General features: G+C 44.5%; 1 pseudogene; it reads right to left on the bottom strand.

Annotated features, from left to right (window-relative positions):
- Positions 1 to 14067: 14067 nt before the first annotated feature.
- The window catches only part of LOC127622433 (methylmalonyl-CoA mutase, mitochondrial-like), a 38180-nt pseudogene continuing 32966 nt past the window's right edge, over positions 14068 to 19281 (bottom strand).

The following is a 19281-nucleotide window of genomic DNA, read 5'->3' as shown; positions in this document are numbered from 1 at the left end:
TACGTCAGGGGAAGCGCCCCCTGGAGGATTACGTGGAGGATTTTTGCCATCTGGCCTGCCAGGTGGACTTTAATGAGGTGGCCCTCAAGGACTGTTTCCGAGTTGGACTGAATGAACCCATCTCTTTTCTGATGCCAGGTGGTCAAAGTTCCCAAAGCCTGGCTCAGTATATCGACCTTGCCCTGCAGATTATTGATTCTACGTTCGCTGTGGGGGAGGCGGATGCTGAGCCAGAGTTCCACGACACGAATGCCAAGCCAGAAATCCACGACATGGCCACCGAGCCAGAGTTCCTCGTCCTGGTTGCTGATTTCACGTTTGTTTAATAAATTGCACTTGGGTTCTCATTTCATCGTCATCATCATTGCCTATGCCAGCAGCAGCCATTCTTTACAACAGGAAAGCAGGGAGAAAGAAAAACACAAGAAGAAAGGAAAGAAAGAAAAGGACAGGAAAAGAGAAAGAAAGGAAAGAAAGAAGGGAGCGAGGGGGAGGAAGAAAAGGACATGAAAAGAAAGGAATGAAGAAAAGAAGGAAAAGACAAGAAGAAAGGCAATAAATGGAATTGGATGGAAAAGAAAAGGACAGGACAGGAATGATGACGGAAGAGAGGGATGGAGGAAAGGACAGCAAAAGAAAGGAAGGATAAGAAGGAAAGAAATTGAATGGATAGGAAAAAAGAAAGAAAGGGACAGGAAATAATGAGGGAGGAAGGAAGGAAGGAAATTAGGGGGAGGAAGGAGGCAAGGAAAGGACAGGAAAACAAAGGAAGGGATGTAGGAGGAAGGAAAATACAAGAACAAAAAAATAAATGGAAAGGATAGGGAAGAAAGGAAGGAAGGGACAGGAAATAAAGGAAGGATAATACAAGAAGAAAGAAAAGGACAGGAAAGGACGATGGAAATAAGGAAGGAGGGAAGGAAGGAAAAGAAGAATTGATGATCGGAGAAAAGGAAGGATAAGAAACTAAAGGAAGGGAGGGAACGAAAAGCAAGGAATGAAAGAAGGAAAGAAACTGGAAAAGAAAAGACAGGCAAACAAAAAGGAAGGAAGGAAAGAAAGAAGGAAAGGACAAAAAGCTATGCTGGAAAGAAAAGAAAATGGAACTATGGAAGGAAGGAAAGGAAATTAGGGAAAGTAAAAGACATAAGGAATGGAAAAGAGAGGACAGGAAAGGAAGGAAGGGACATGAAAAGAAAGGAAGGAAAATAAGCGGTATCATCTTCAAGGAAAAGTGTAGATAGGGTGGATACCTCCTAGTGTTCGACCTTCAGCAAGTCAGTGGTCATCTGGCCTTTTCCTCAGTTTACACCCTCCACATCAATAACAGGTTAGGTTCAGATAAATTCAGCACTGTCAGAAGGTGAATTTAAACTTATCAAATACAAATCATCAAATAATCCTTTAATGCATAATAATGCATGAGGGCTGCACTCAATTTTAAACCTGGAAAAATTAAATAGTGTTAATGAGCATCTGTTTATCATTAGGGAATTTATTTAAGAATTGTTTTAATAACAGTTAAATCAGCTGTGTATTAGTAGAAACCCGTTTTAAGGACTACAGCAAACCAGCACGTACACCATCAGTAATGTTTGGACCAGTCTAGTGAAGCTAGTTTTTTTTTTTTAATCAGTCTCTGTAATATCAGACTATAATACATTTTTCATTTTATAGTGGCCTGGATCTGTCCATGTGATGACATGGCAGAGTTTCAAAGGTCTCACAGATTCACACCACTAATTCTCACCCTCCTCACATCACTTGATGTTCTGATTATCAGTCACAGGGCTTAAATCTATCACTCTAGGGTTTCTTCTAAATAGATCCAGTGCTTAAAACATGTCTTGTGTTCATTATGGTAGACTTTTCCATTCAAATTTCCTTTCCTTTCCAAAGTTCAGTCAATTTCTTATAGGCATAATGCAGAAAAGTGTTTGGTTTTATACCACAAGAAAGAATGTTTCAATGTCTGTCTGTGGCACCTTCAAAGACATCTACATAGACATCTTAAGGGCACATCAGAAAGAACGGCACAAAAAAAATGGCACATTTCATTCCAAGGGAATATAGTTGATGCAAAATGGACATGTAAACCTAAATTATGACTGTCACCATTAAGGCAAGAATATTTTTCCAAATTTTGCATGGTCGCTCTTGCCTTAATACATAATGATATGTAAATGATATATGGTATGATATGACCCCTTTATTAAAATCTTCAAAAAAAATTTAGGGTCAGTATTAGACTAATTTGTATATATATATATAGAATGACTATTTCAGCTGTCAGCAGTTTCTAACTTAATGTTCAAGAATACCAGTGGCTCTATTAAAGAATATAAAAAATATATAAAAACAGTACACAAAAATGGACCATATTACCATGTCTTGACATTACATGTACCGTAGCAGAACTATGGTATTCTTTGAAGTACCTTGGATGTACTTTATTTTAAAAAGCAACAAATAATTGAAATGTCAACAGAATGCAATAAGAATTATGTTGAAGGACAGTTTTGTCATCATACACCTAAAGCATATGCTTTCATTCTGAAACCACTTTACCACTCTAAACCAGCAGCCATATCACCCTGTAGCTCAATACCGGTTGCTGACTGAAGCTAAGTAGGGTTGAGCCTGGTCAGTACCTGGATGGTTGACCTCCTGGGGAAGACTAAGTTTGCTGCTGGAAGAGGTATTAGGGAGGCCAGCAGGGGGTGTTCACCCTGAGGTGTGTGTAGGTCCTAATGCCCCAGGATAATGACAGGAACACTATACTGCAAAAAGGCACTGTCTTTTGGATGAGACGTTAAACCAAGGTCCTGACTGTCTGTGGTTATTAAAAATCCCAGGACACTTTTCGAAAAGAGTCCTGGTGTCCTGTCCAAATTCCCCCCATTGGCCCTTCTAAATCATGGCTTCCTAATAATCCCCATCCATTAACTGGCTCAATAAATCTATTCTCTCCTGTCCACCAATAGCTGGTGTGTGGTGAGCATACTGGTGCACTATGGTTGCTGTTGCATCATCCAGGTGGATGCTGCACACTGATGGTGGTTGAGTAGGGTCCCCTGTTCACTGTGTAAAGTGCTTTGAGTATAGTGTCTAAGCTAAGGTTTTCTCTACATTGATCTCTGATAATGCAAATTGACCAAAAGTTTTGTTCAAAACAATTGATTCTGTTTGAACCCAACTAAAATGCTTTTTGGATGCCACCCAAGAGAACTGTGAAACATTTTTACACTTCTTTACTCACAAAATTGAGCAGATTAAAGGTGCGATTTTCCCCTCCGTTCGACACATTCAACCATAATATTCTCCTCAATCATCTAGAATGTATGGTTGGCATCCAGGGGATGACCCTCCAGTGGTTTTCTTCCTATTTAAAAGAAAGGACGATATCTGTGAATTTAGGTAATCTTTCTTCTACCTCGGCTCAATTACAGTGTGGTGTCCCTCAAGGTTCAATTTTAGGACCCTTGTTATTTTCAATGTATATGCTTCCTCTGAGCTCTATTTTTAATAAGTACAGCATATCTTATCACTGTTATGCTGACGATTCCCAATTTTATTTCCCAGTGAGTATAGACTAGAATTGTCCATCTGAGAACACCCTAAATTGCTTCAAAGATATTAAACATTGGCTGGCAAGCAATTTCTTACAATTAAATGAAAGCAAAACCGAAGTTCTGATTTTAGGTTCCTCCATGTCCTCCTTATCTGGCCTGGTTGCCCAGTTATGTCCTCTGTCATCGAATATATGAGATCATGTTAGGAGGGATTTTAGACTCCTCGTTACTTTTCATTAAGCAGATCAGTGCTGTTGTCAAGAGTAGCTTTTTCCACCTTAGATCTATCGCTAAAATAAAAACAATTATTTCCCATAAAGACTTGGACATTGTGATCCACTCACTTATTTCATCAAGGTTAGACTATTGCAACTCACTACTGCTGTACATTGGTCAGCCCCAAACTGCATTATCCCACTTTCAGCTTGTGCAAAACTCAGCAGCTAGGATTTTAACACGGTCAAGAAAGAGAGATCACATTTCCCCGGTTTTAGCATCTCTACACTGGCTTCCAGGGAAATTCAGGTTTGACTTTAAAATTCTGATTTTTGTCTACAAGGCACTATCTGGAGTAGGGGTGTAGAAGTGACCTTCTACACCCCTACTCCTCCACCAGAGCACTCAGGTCTTCTGATCAACTTCTATTGAAGGTTCCTCGTTGCCACTATAGATCAAAGGGTGACCGTGCTTTTTCTGTGATAGGTCCTAATCTCTGGAATAGTCTCATTTCCATGTGAGGTCAGCTTCATCATTAGCCATTTTTAAATCTTCTATAAAAACTTATTTTTATTCAGTGGCTTTTGAATAGATCATTGAATCGGTTGAAGTGGATTAATACATGATGTTGTATTTAAATGTTTTTCTTTATTTGTTATGTTTTATATTTAACTTTAAATCAGTCTGTTTTTATATATTTTGTTTGTTTAATCTGTAAAGCACTTTGGGACAACTTCTGTTGTTTTTAAATGTGCTCTATAAATAAAGGTTGAATAAAGGTGTCAGAAAAGCGCTTTATAAATGTAACGTTCATTCACTTTGAAGTCTGTTCAGCAGGATACTGATCATAAAATGTATATATGAAAGGCAACTGAGGTGTTTTTGTTACATTTATATCGACAAACTTTTTTTAATATTTAAAATAAGCTTAAAATATTGATGTTGAGTTTACGGTTACAATTTTAATTCAGATTCATGAACAAAAACAAAAAGCGAAGCAAAACAAAAAGCAAAGTAAAACAAAACAAAGCTAAGCAAAATAAAAAAAAAACAAAACAAAGCAAAGCACAGTAAAACAAAGAGAAGCAAAACAAAACACAAAATAAAATAAAAATATACAAATAAAAAAAATACATTATTTCAAAAATCCTATTTACACAAGCCTTATATCCTATGCGCTTTTTCGAATGGATCAGTACAGTGATTAACCTGGGCTGTACACGATGTACTCCCCTTAACTCATCACTATTGCACACATGACAGATTTAGCCAGATAAAATTTGTCACCACAGAGGTGGGTGAGTGCTCACCTAATGACCTGGTATTGATGATACTCAACAACCCTTCTGAAAGCTTTTCAAAGGCTTGATCCTTAGAAACGTTTGGTTACATATGTAACCTCCGTTCCCCGAGGGAGGGAACGACACGTTGTGTCGGAGAAGCGACACTAGGGGGTCTCTCTTGAGCGCCGATATTCACCTCTGATCTATTGAAAAGGGCCAATGGGAGTTGGCAGTCAGTATTTGCATACCCGGCCCCCGGACATACGGTATTTAAGCGGGGCAAATACGGGAGTTCATTCAGGATTTTTCTGAGGAGCCGGAAATGGTCCGGCCACAACAGTGGCTCGGTTCAGCGATATGGCGGAGGAAAGACACAGCGTGTCGTTACCTCCCTCGGGGAACGGAGGTTACATATGTAACCAAACGTTCCCCTTCTGTCGCTTTCTCCACGTTGTGTCGGAGAAGCGACACTAGGGGACCCATTCCAATCTTGCCATGCGCTGAACCGTGTACGTGAACCGCCGATACAGAGGCGGGCAGGGATTTCATCCAGTGCAGCGCATCCTCTGTACCTGGCTGCACGTACCCTTCCCCAATGCCCCATAAGAACATCGGGATCCTTCTAGTTACCCTGGGAGGGGAACAAGGCGATGTTTGCCAACATGGGAACGGGCCAGCCTGGCTGGGCCTCTTTTTCTCTCTATGTTTCTCGCATAGAGCAATCACGGCCAGGGCCCTTACACGCATATAGGGAAGGGGTCTTACCCAGACCCTCGCGGAGACCACACCTGCCCTTTTTCTTGGGGAGGAAAAGTGGTAGACACGTCACACAGCCGTCTTAGGGCTCGTGTGGAAAGTATGGCGTGGTGGTAGATCCAGCCTCGAAAGGGGGTTGCTACAGCACGGCGACCGGGCAGCTGTAACTGCCTAAGGGAGACACGGGGTCCGCTCGTAAGGGGACAGAACCGTGGAATTACACACAGGGGAGTCCGAACAGGAGGCCTTCTTATTTTACCTGTGGAGCCCCTATACCAGTACAGGGTGGCCACCAGGGTACCCGCGAGTGGCTTGGGTCGGCGAGTTCCTCCGCTGAACCGCTGGACCCGGAGGGCTGGGAGGAATCAACCAGGGTCCCGACTCGGAGTGGGGCTCCCTGGGAAGAAGGCGCACTACTTTACCTTGACATCAGGAAAAGGGCTGAGCATAGCGATCCACCCAGCCGGTCGGTCTCCGTGTTACCGAGTTCTCACGGGCTCGGACCTGAGAAAACACGAGGCGCTAACCGACTCAACGCGGAGGTTGTAAAACCTCGCGAAGGTGTTGGGTGTTGCCCAACCCGCGGCTCTACAGATGTCTGCTAGGGAGGTGCACTTGGCCAGTGCCCACGAGGGCGCAACACCCCTTGTTGAGTGAGCTCGGACCCGCAAGGGTAGGGGCACGGCCTGGGTGTGATAAGCCAGTGTGATGGCATCGACAACCCAGTGGGCGAGCCTCTGTTTGGAGACGGCATTCCCTTTCTGCCGTCCCCAAAGCAGACAAAGAGCTGCTCAGAGCGTCTGGTGCTCTGTGTGCGGTCCAGGTAAATGTGCAGGGCGCACTGGACACAGCAACGAAAGGGCTGGGTCTGCCTCCTCCGGGGCAGCGCTTGCAGGTTCACTACCTGATCTCGAATGGTGTGGTAGGAACCTTGGGCACATAGCCCGGTCGCGGTCTTAGGATCACAGAGCGTATCTGCCAGCCCGAACTCCAGGCAAGTGTCAGCTGACAGAGAACGCTTGCAGGTCCCCGACCCTCTTGATGGAGGCTGGCGTGATCAGCAGGGCCGTCTTAAGAGAGAGGGCCCTGAGTCCAATTGATTCAAGCGGCTTGAAGGGAGGTCTCTGGAGTCCCCAAGACTACCGAGAGATCCCAGGAGGGAACTAGGCCTGGCCGGGAGGGATTCAACCTCCGGAGCCTCTCAGGAACCTGAGGATCAGGTCGTGCTTGCCCAAAGACTTGCCGTCTACAGGATCGTGGTGGGCGGCAATGGCGGCAACATAAACCTTGAGGGTGGACGGGGACAGCCTCCTGTCCAGCCTCTCCTGTAGGAACAGGAGCACTGACTTGATAGCACATCTCTGCGGGTCTTCAGTTCGGGAAGAACACCAATCTGTGAACAAGCGCCACTTTAGGGCGTGAAGGTGCCTGGTAGAAGGGGCTCTGACTTGGTTGATTGTATTCATAGCGGTCGCGGTAAGCCGGCTAGCTCTTCCGCGTCCCGTCCAGGGACCAGACGTGGAGGTTCCAGAGGTCTGGGCGCGGGTGCCAGAGCATGCCCCGTCCCTGAGAGAGGAGGTCCTTTCTCAGGGGAATTTGCCAGAGAGGAGCTGTCGCGAGAAGCCTGAGTTCCGAGAACCAAGTCCTAGTGGGCCAGTAGGGGGCCACTAACGTGACTTGCTCCTCGTCCTCCCTGACCTTGCACAGCACCGGTGCAAGAAGGCTCACTGGGGGAAATGCTTACTTGCGCAGCCCCGAGGGCCAGCTGTGTGCCAGCGCATCTGTCCTGAGGGGAGCCTCTGTTAGGGCGTACCAGAGCGGGCAGTGGGAGGTTTCCTGGGAGGCAAACAGGTGTACCTGGGCCTTGCCGAACCGTTCCCAAATCAGCTGGACCAACTGGGGGTGAAGCCTCCACTCCCCGCCGGGCAGGCGTTGTCGTGATAGCGCGTCCGCTATGACGTTGAGCTTGCCGGGGATGTGAGTGGCGCGCAGCGACTTGAGTCGCTGCTGGCTCCATAGGAGGAGACGGCGGGCGAGTTGTGACATGTGGTGGGCGCGTACGCCGCCTTGGCGATTTATGTACGCCTCCACTGTGGTGCTGTCCGATCTCACGAGGACATGTTTGTCCCGAACTAACGGGAGGAACTTCCTGAGAGAAAGAAGGACGGTCAACAACTCCAGGCAATTGATGTGCCAACGCAGCGGGGCCCCTTTCCAACGGCCCGCTGCTGCGTGCCCGCTGCACACGGCACCCCACCCGGACCGGGAGGCGTCGGTTGTGACCGGGACGCGTCGGGACGCGTCGGGACACCTGCTGCAGGGGCACTCCTGCCCGTAGAAAGCAGAGGTCTGTCCAGGGTCAGAGTGTTTTGAGGCAGGCGGGGGTGATCCTTACCCGATGCGTGCCGTGGTGCCATGCTTGTCTCGGGACTCGAGTCTGGAGCCAGTGCTGGAGTGGTCTCACATGCATCAACCCCAGCGGCGCGACTGCCGCGGAGGACGCCATATGCCCCAGGAGCCTCTGGAAAAGTTTTAGAGGGACCACTGTGCCTGGCTTGAGGGAAGCGAGGCAGTCCAGCACTGACTGAGCACGCTCACTCGTGAGACGTGCTGTCATTGAGACTGAGTCTAACTCCAACCCGAGAAAAGAGATGCTCTGAACCGGAGTGAGCTTGCTCTTTTCCCAGTTGACCTGAAGCCCCAAACGGCTGAGGTGCCGGAGCACCTGGTCTCTGTGTGTGCATAGTAACTCTCGAGAGTGTGCTAGGATGAGCCAGTCGTCGAGGTAGTTGAGAAATGCGGATGCCGGCTACTCGTAGCGGGGCAAGGGCCTGCGACTTTCGTAAAGACGCGAGGGGACAGAGACAGGCCGAAGGGGAGGACTTTGTACTAGAACGCCTGGCCGTCGAACGCGAACCATAAGAAGGGTCGGTGTCGTGGCAGAATTGAGACGTGGAAGTATGCGTCCTTCAGGTCTACCGCTGCGAACCAATCTAGATGCTGAACGCCAGCCAGAATATTTCTCTGCATGAGCATTTTGAACGGGAGTTTTAACAAGGCCCGATTGAAAACTCGCAAGTCAAGGATTGGTCGTAAGCCGCCGCCTTTCTTGGGTACAATGAAGTAAGGGCTGTAGAAACCCTTCCACATTTCGGTTGGAGGGACGGGCTCTACCGCGCCCTTGGCTAAGAGGGTCGTGATTTCCGCGGACGCCCCTGAAGGGGGGCGGGAGCCGGGCAAACTGAATTGCGTAACCGAGTCGAATGGTCCGGTGCAGCCAGCGTGATGCGTTGGGAAGCGAAAGCCATGCTTCCCAGCTCTACGCTAGGGGCACCAAAGGGACGAGTATTTTGGACGTACCCGGCGGGGCCTCGCAGCGGGGCGGAACAGGTAATGCAGCATCGGGCGGCTTCGTTGCGGCCTGAGGCTGAGATGCTGAGAATAGACTCAAAGCACTTACCTTGCTCCGCGCACCCGGCAGGGGGCGGGTTCGTGACTGAGGAGGAGGTCTGATGCTGGCGTCCTCTGGACTCGTCTGAACCGGCTGGCGGAAGGCGGGATCGCCGCGTCCGGTGTACCGGGACTGTCGTAATCTGAAAGCAGATTGCCGTGAGAACGGCATTTGCCGGCCAGGTGACCCAGAGGCAAAGGAAATAGCTCTATTATTGAGAATGTGGAAAATATAAAAACAAAGAATTCTCCTCCCGGCCCTCCACCGGGGAATGGAGAGGTCTTACCACCTCCGGAGCTAACATCTCGGTCTCTGGGTCGGTCGTCTCAGGAGCGCCTGGGAGCCTTCTGGGTCCTCGAGGGGGTCCGTGAGACGAGGGGGCGTCCTCTTTCTGCGGGGAGCTCAACACGGGGCTGAGAGCTAGGCCCGCTCTCGTTCGTTGAGGCGGAGCACCACTTCCTTTCTTCCTTGAAAGCCGCAGGAGGACGCTCTCAGCGAGCAGACAGGGCATGGCCCCTGGCGGCAGGTTTGCGGCGGGGCAGGACGTGTGACCTGGCCTCCGTCTGTTTCTTCACCACTGAGGACTGCTGGGTGGAGTCGTCAGGTGGTGTCGCCGAATGAGTTTTGAGAAAGCGTGCTTTGTCTACCTCCTGTACTACGACCAGATCCAGTCCATTTGTTATGTTTCTGGACCACGAGGGTGGACATCGCCTGTCTGAGTGCAGTTCCTGCAGCACATCAAGAACAGCACTACCCAAGTGCAAATCTTGAAGTGCCTTGGCCCGGTGGACTTGCAGGGAGGGGCCATGGCATGCAGGGGGGAGCGGTCTGGGACCGTTCTACCGCCGGGGGTAGTGAGAGCGGAGGAGCGAGGAAGCTTGGCTCGCTCAGCTCGTCGTGCACGTCCGGGAAGGAACGGGGGCGGCTGTGGGCGGCGCACCAGCCCGTGAATCATCAAGCCCGGGGAAGCATAGCAGATCTCCGTGCGTCAGGCTCAGACTGGGCAAGCAGACCCGTAGGTGGCGGCCCAGGCAAGTTATCCGCATCCGATGCCGCTGTGACGCTCTCCGATGCAGTGGTAATGTCGTCATCCAATGTCCGGGAGCTCCAGGGACCGGCCGGCCGGCCTTTAGGCGGACCGCGCTTATCCCGAGCTCGTGAGGGAGCAAGCAAGCGTGCAGAGGGGCGGGGTTTCGGCGGTTTTACCCGGCGAAACGCAGCCCGCCATTATCCGGGATCATCTTCATCGCTCGCGGCGCCTGCGTCAATCCCGTAGGAAGGAGGCGAGGCGGAGGGCGGCTGAAGTGGCTTTCTTCCTCACAAGAAAGCAGAGATCGCAACGCTGCTGCAGCTATGTTCTCAGGCTGAAAACATAACCCATTGGAGAGCATGTTCATCCCGAGCCCGGACGGAAAACAGCAAGCGTGCCGGGAGGCGGGGGGTTTCAAGGGGGTTCACCTGGCGAACGCAGCCCGTCATTGACCCCAGATCGTTTTCATCGCCGCAGCGCCTGCCTCAATCCCGTGGGAAGGAGGCGGCGAGGCGGCTGAAGCGGCTCTCTCTCACTACAAGAGAAAGCCTATGACCGCAATGCTGTCATGGCTATGTTTTCGTACTGAAAACATAGACCATTCATAAAAAACGCTGCCTGCGTGTTTTGCAACCCAGGTACGCCAGGCGGTTTTTATGACCGTCAGAGGTGGGGAGAAATCAAAGCCTCCAAAAACTACACAGGGGCGGAAAGGCATCTTCAGAAAGACGCGTCCTGAAAAGGACGTTCAACGCCGCTGCGTTTGCTCTTTTAGAGAAATTTACTCTTTTAAGGAAAATAACTCTTTTAATATACACAGTGTGTATGTGTGTCTGCGCTGTCGAAGCGCTCAGGGGCAACAATGCACGCTGTGCAAAGTGAAGGAGAAAGCCGCTGTTGTGCGCCGTCAAGATCCAACAGCATGCAGATCGTCAGAGGAAACAGGAACGTTTTATAGTGGTGTGTAAACTCGCAGCAACTGCAGACAGACCATCGGCTCCGAAGAAATTTCCTGAATGAACTCCCGTATTTGCCCCGCTTAAATACCCGTATGTCCGGGGGCGGGGTATGCAAATACTGACTGCCAACTCCCATTGGCCCTTTTCAATAGATCAGAGGTGAATATCGGCGCTCAAGAGAGACCCCCTAGTGTCGCTTCTCCGACACAACGTGGAGAGAGCGACAGAAGGGGAACAAGATTTTTCTCAAGAGGGAAATTGACTAGTCTTAAAACTTTGTGGTCCAACTGTGAATTATCAGAATTCTTAAAAACACAGGATAAGCACAGATGATTCGATTGATGATTGTTCTAGGTACATTTTGTGTTATTAAAATATATATAAGCAATTTCTCACAAACTGGCAAAGAAGAAAGTCTTTATAAAATTCAACAGCAGGTAAAGATATTTCCAAACAAAAGAATATCAAAAACTACATGAAAATTACCATATTAACCTGTCTTAACATTACTACTGTGGTAGAACTATGGTCGTCTTTGAAGTACCTTGGAGCACAATGAAATTATAATATTGCAAAGTGACAATTTAATTGATTATAGCATAAACCTGTCAACAACATAAACAGGCCTACAGCAGGGGTGTCAGAGTGTATAACATTTCCTGTCATGTCCTCTACATGTTTGTTTGGAAAATCAAGTTTATGGCAAGTTAGGACACAATGCTAGCAGACAAACGCTACGTGGGGGCTAAACGTGCTGGCAGGTGGTCATTAGCTCAGGGGTAATATGAAAAGAGCACTAGGAATAGCTGCTCCAATTTGGGGTGATGGACATCATAATATATTTTATCCAAAAATATAAATATTTCATTAAAACGAAAAACAAAAACCAAACAAAAAGCAAAGAAAAACAAAACAAAGCAAAGCTAGGCAAAGCAAAATAAAAGCAAAGCAAATCAAAAACACTTTTGAAATATTTTTATTTGAAAACGTATTTTTGCTTTCCCAACAAATGGTCAGCGTATAATTATATATCAGCTGTTTTATTTTCTGCAAGGAAGAAAATGCTTGCACACTGTGTCCATGGGAAAACAACATAAACATATTGACATCTGAATAAAGAAAAGAAAATATGTTTAAATACTGAAAAAATTGACAAAGTGTGCATTTGACGTTTTGAGCCTAAGCACATTTAGATCTAAAAGATTTCAGTGTTTGGCGTGTCTCAATCTCTACATCTCTAATGTTTTTGATCCTTTCTATTTTATTCATTTTCAAACCCATTTACCATAATTTGGGATGCCTAAAAATAGATTAAACCCTGATTTGTGCAATCTTGCTATTTTTTTAGTAATAAAAATTTAATAAACATAAATATTACATAAATAAAATGCATTTAACTATGCCAGTATGAATAACAGGGTTGCAAAGTACTAAACTAAGCTATTACGCAATAGATTAAAGGGAAAAGAATTACAATAAATTTACAATAAAATGGGTAACATGTTTGAATGTTTGGTTGAGCTTGACACATGCACTGATGAATACTGTACTTTCTGGGTGTAACAATTTTATTGAATGTTAAATGACTTGTAATGGGGAAAATCATGCAGTAACAGGGTTGCACAGAAAATGCAAGACACTATTAAATACTGTAATGCGTTTTTGGCGTTTAAGTAATTCTGCCTCTAATGCTTAAAATGTACATTACAGAACATAAAAGTGTACCGTATTCATGGAACATGGCATCAAAACATTTGATTGCTACTCAAAACAGCTTATTGGTACACCCCAGAACTTTAACATAATAAAATCAGAAAAACAGGAAAAATCACAAGCAGATGTGGCCTATTGCTTTAACATCACCAAAGAGAGCAGCAGCTCTTTCCAGGGTTTACAGTGTCATGTGCACTCACGTCAGCGAGTCAACAAATAATTATACAGATTTCAACATCCTAGCTGAAACAGATGGCGGCCAATCAGATTGAGATCATAGAAGATCCATAAGTCATGAAAAGCCATGCCGAGCAAAGAGAAAGAGGCTTCTATTCTATATGAGATGCATTATCCCGTGTTATTACACTAATGTGCTTACAATGTTGAACAAGGTATTTTTGTCCATAGAAGGTTCTTAATTTGATGAGAAAAGAAACCGCGATTGATCACAAAATGGCAAAAGTGCATTTCATCCATCAGCTTATAAAACAGTCAGTTCCTGTTTTCTAATCTGATTGGCATTTGTATAACTGCACTGAGATGCTTCACTGATTTTATTACTTCGCATGTTTGCGGCGTTTCAGACAGGCTATCAGTCTCAACTTCGTTTAAAAATATTTTCAGTAACTGAACAAAAATAAACGAAATAACCTGCATATCGTGTCTTAAATTTAAGTTACTTGATATTAACGTCTTGTTTATACAGTAGCACTGTTGTATAAAAGTGAAATCGCATTAATACAAGATGAATATTTTCGCACAAACAGGAATTGAAAATGTTATGATAAGTTATGGTAAGTTTTAATGCATCGTGTCAAACTATACAAATTGTAGACAAAACCAATAACTGCTGTTGCACTTTTTCAATCAGAAAGTCATTTATTTCACTTTGATTACATCATGCTACAATAACTATTGCACAACCAAAGGACTTTCTAAGTAATTATTCTCAGCCAATAAAATTACTTTTTTTATTTTTTTTTTTATTTATGTTTTGCGCTTGATCTCAGTCGAAAGGCTGAGAAGTGATCATTTCGAGATGACATATCAGAAGACATATGGCAAATGAAGACAGATTGTTCAGTGTTTACATAGCCTGTCGGTTCTTCTCCAGGCTTTTTTCGATGTTGTTGAGAACCTCCATGGCTGCTTGAGGAATTCTGGTTCCCGGGCCGAAGATACAGCTGAAGGCGCTCTCGTAGAGGAAATCATAGTCCTGAAAAAAGTTTCATGAACTTAATACAAATGAAAATGCACCACGTCTAGCATTATTGGTCATCTGTACTAGGGCTGGGTGATATAACGAATATTCACAATATTATTGCGATAATTTTGCTGGCGATATAAAATTAAGCTATAGTGTGAATTTTGAGAAGATTGAAGGATCCAAATTATTCCCCACTACGTTTCCTAAAGAGTGCATCATAGACTTATTTCATGATCATTCAGGGCTGCAAAACTATTAAATAACATAAAAATCTCAGTATTGTAATATGTGAATATTAAACCGCAAAAGGCTGCGATTATTTAATGAATACATAGTCTGTGTGAAAAGGTGAAATCCTGTTCTGTGTGCACATGCAGGGATATGCTATTTTAAGCTGCATTAGGGCATTTTGAAAGCATAGCGCAGTAGGTTCACAACTTTGTGCCAAATTCCAAACATTTGTAACCACTACAAGTTATTATACAAATCCATAAATGTGCATGGTATCACAGAAAACAGGAAGGTGACAGCGTTTCACCAGATTTGTAGTGAGCTACATTGCAAACAGTCAAATCTGCCAAAATAAAAGGCAAAGTTGAAATAAGACAGCACTTTCAACTTTCTGTCAAAATAAAAGCTTGAGATGAAGTAAATGCAAAAAATATAAACTCAGCAAAAAAAGAAACGTCCTCTCACTTTCAACTGCTTTTATTTTCATACATACTCAACATGTGTAAATATTTGTATGAACATAACAAATTCAACAACTAAGACATCAACTGAACAAGTTTCACAGACATGTGACAAACAGAAATGGAAAAATGTGTCCCTGAACAAAGGGGGAGTCAAAGTCAAAAGTAACAGTCAGTGTCTGGTGTGGCCACCAGCTGCATTAAGTACTGCAGGGAATGACCCTAGCCCTCACCCTCCGATTCAACAGGTCCCAGATGTGCTCATCTGCCCCCCTCACTAGACCCACTGCAGTTCACGTATTGTCCAAACCGTTCAACAGACAACGCCATCACCACCACCCTCCATTTGGCCCTCACCCACCTAGATAAAAAGGACTCATACCTTCGAATGCTGTTCATAGACTTCAGCTCAGCATTCAACACAATCATTCCTCAGCACTTGATTGGAAAGCTGAACCTGCTGGGCCTGGACACCTCCCTCTGCAACTGGATCCTGGACTTCCTGACTGGGAGACCTCAGTCAGTCCGGATCGGGAACAGCATCTCCACCACCACCACACTGAACACTGGGGCCCCCCAGGGCTGTGTGCTCAGTCCACCGATGTACACTCTGCTGACTCACGACTGTGCAGCAATGCACAGCTCGAACCACATCAACAAGTTCGCCGATAACACGACCATGGTGGGTCTCATCAGCAAGATGACGAGTCAGCGTACAGAGAGGAGGTGCAGCGGCTAACCGACTGGTGTAGAGCCAACAACCTGTCTCTGAAAGTGGACAAAACTAAAGAGATGGTTGACTTTAGGAGAGCACAGAGTGACCGCTCTCTGCTGAACATCGACGGCTCCTCTGTGGAGATCGTCAAGAGCACCAAATTCCTTGGAGTTCATATGGAGGAGAACCTCAGCTGGTCCCTCAACATCAGCTCTATTACCAAGAAAGCCCAGCAGCATCTCTACTTTCTTCGAAGGCTGAGGAAAGCACTCGGGCCCTCACGGCCAGACTGTGTAACAGCTTCTTCCCCCAAGCCATCAGACTCCTCAATACTCAGAGACTGGACTGACACACACACACGTGTCCTGAGTTGCACTTTAATTATTGTCACTTTATACCTGGCTGCTTCCTCAATAATTGCCATGTGCATAGAACACTATCTCATAGTATGTTATGTTTCCATTTGGCATTTTTAGAAACTGTCATCTTTTTACACTACTGTGTACTGGTCTGAGCTGCACTCTCTCTCTCACTGTGCCTATTGTCCTGTTAAAGTTTTGTAGTTTAATGTATTGTCCCGTACTTTTTGCACACGTTTGCACGTGCATTTTATATAGTATGTTATTTAGTCTGTGTAGTCTCATGTGGTTCTGTGTTTGTCTTATGTTGTTTTTATGTAGCACCATGGTCCTGGAGGAACGTTGTCTCGTTTCACTGTGTACTGTACTAACTGTATATGGTTGAACGACAATAAAAACCACTTGACTTGACTTGACCAAACACATTATTTACGGAGAACATAAAGTGCACTTAGAAGCTTAAGGCATATAATTAATTGTCTGAAACCAATTAGTTCCCACTAATTGTTTTTAGATAAAAATGTAAATCACGGTCATGGTTACTTCAAACAGAATTACCATTTTCATGCAATGCAAAATTTGATTTTTGAATAATCAATGACGAGCATTATTTGGAGGTTTCACTTTTCCCTGTAACATTAAATTTGAACTTCACTAATGGTTAAGGTAAGGTTTGGGTTTGGGTTTACAAATGTTTTTTGCTACTCGAGTTTAAAGCAAAACTACATTAAACATCTTATACTTGCGATACAAGAAAGGATCCCAAAACTAGTCCAACAGCACTGTCTTTCCTAAACTGCAAAATTATCTCAAATATGTTTTGAATATACAATCGATAGCCCAGCCCTAAAAATCACTGTCTATTTTCCATCATGTGTGGGTGCTGATAAAAGAATCTTCATAATTGAACTTGCAACAAATTGGCACGTAATTGCGTGAATACGGGTTGCTATGCATACAAGGTATCTAGGGGATCATGACGTTGGAACGTGTAGATGGACCTAATTATGCCCAACTGAAACAAGCACTGAGTTTGAACTACAGTAAATGAATCTCCAAATCTATTTGCATACTGCTGGAAGAGAAAATACATCCTTTTGGTTAAAAAGAAAAGACTGAAGTTAAAAGAGCTGGTATGTTTATATCCATTTGAATTCAACTTGTGCTTAAGCTACAGTCATTTGATCTGAATGAGCGCAAATTAAGACTAATCAGCCAATTAAAGAAAAAACGATTAAAAGATTAGATCAGGGGTTTTCAAAGTGTTAAACAGTAAGCACTGTGATTCTAACATGGCACCCCTATTTGCGGACCCTCTCCATGTAGAATAAAACAGCTTTTATAAGGTTACTGATATGACTGGAGTCTTCAATTTAATGTGAGTGCTCATGATTTCCTACATAGGTTTAGGCACTTGTGAAAAATACTGCATAGTGAGGATGTCTTCTAAAATAACACCATAAATGGTTTTAATTTATCACTTAATGTAAAACAAAGTCCAGTAAACGTAAAAAAGCTAAATCAATATTCGGTGTGACCACCTTTGCCTTTAAAACAGCACCAAATCTCTTACTTACACCTGGACACAGTTTATCTTGGTTGTTGGCAGATAGGATGTTCCAAGCTTCTTGGAGAATTCGCCACAGTTCTTCTATCTATTTAGGCTGTCTCAATTGCTTCTGTCTCTTTATGTAACCTCAGACTGACATGATGTTCAGTGGGGGTCTCTGTGTGAGCTATAACATCTGTTGCAGGGCTCCCTGTTCTTCTATTCTAATCTTTTCTATTTGCAAAAGAAATGTTTGGGAGTCTATCATTTATATTTCCTATTGACACACTAAAGCTGAAGTTGAAAAATTACCATTTTAAGACAAATGCTTTTGTGAAACATCTTATGTGCCTAAAACTTTTGCACAGTACTGTATTTTCCAAAATTATACCACGTCTTTAGGAGTTAAACTTTTTAAATGAGGAAAAAAAAACTGAGTGCACCTCTATAAGTTTAGAAACAATAGTTTTTAATTTTATTGCAAAATATTCCGATATATACAAATATCTAAGTAGTTTGAGAGTGTTGAGACGTGACACTCACAGTGCATCATGAGAGTGGGCTGTCGCTGCAGACCTCTTTTGTTGTGGCTTGCTGTCATTCTCTTATTGATTGATCATTTAATTTCAGGACCATGGGTAATGTATTTCTTCAACACAGACTGATGGATTTAACAGAAGCATGTATCAGTGTTTCAAAACCTCTGAGCTCACGATAGGTCTGTATTTAAAGGTTTATTAGTTATTGTTAAAAATTATTGCATATATGCCTGTGCCAGCACATTCATTGAATTCTATATGAATGTGGCAACTGTCGCACAGTTCATTGAAGGGTCTTTGATTTTTATGCTGCTCGGCTGCCTACCAAATCTACTAAGAAAAAATCAATGTAATGCATGGTCTTATAGCTTGATTAATCAATATTTTAAATAGGCACTGCTTTTGCACTGCTGATTTAAAGATTAAAAGATTAATAAAGGTGAGAAGCTTGACATGTTTTAGTTGTGTGAACGGTAACTTAGAAAGCAGCTGCCTATGCAGGCAGTAGATAGCAAGGCCATTCTCTAGGGTTTAGAACAGAGCTTAACTCTACTAAATGTACTGTACAGTCATGCTGAATATAATTTTGCCTCTGCTAATATGTCATCTTCCATGTCGGTGTCTCTGTGTGTCCGTATGGGGTCAGGTATTACCTGTGGCAGAATGACACCTCCGCAGATCACCAAGATATCGAGCCGGTTGAGGTTACTCAGCTCTTTGATGAGCTCGGGAACGAGGGTCTTGAGCCCCGCTGCAAGTGTGCTAACTCCCACATAGTGCACGTCTGCATCCACAGCCTGCTGGACGACCTCCAGCGGGGTCTGTTGTCATGGAAATGCCCCCAATGGGATAAAGAAATCCGAAATTGCAGGTGTCAGATTGTTGTTCGTAAAACACAGAGACACCTGACCCCATTTGGCAATCATGTAATCAACTCAAGGTCAGTTCACATCTGATGATTGACTATAATAAACTACCATCATCGAGCCCTTGAGCAAGACACTTAACCCTAATTCACTTCACTTGGTACTTGTTATACACAGTTATTACTGACCATGTGCAATATGTGAATGCTTTTTGTTCACCAGTTTTGTGTGTATAAAGCCAGTGGTGCTATACGGTTTATATATACAGTGGGGAGAAAAAGTATGTTAACCCTTTGGAATTAATTGGTCATTAAAAAAAACTCATCTTCATCAAAGTTACAAGTTTAGACAAACACAATATGCTTAAGCTAACA

Source organism: Xyrauchen texanus, chromosome 28 (genome assembly GCF_025860055.1).
Source record: "Xyrauchen texanus isolate HMW12.3.18 chromosome 28, RBS_HiC_50CHRs, whole genome shotgun sequence".
In the NCBI taxonomy this organism is placed as follows: domain Eukaryota; kingdom Metazoa; phylum Chordata; class Actinopteri; order Cypriniformes; family Catostomidae; genus Xyrauchen; species Xyrauchen texanus.
This window is presented reverse-complemented; position numbering and strand designations above follow the sequence as displayed.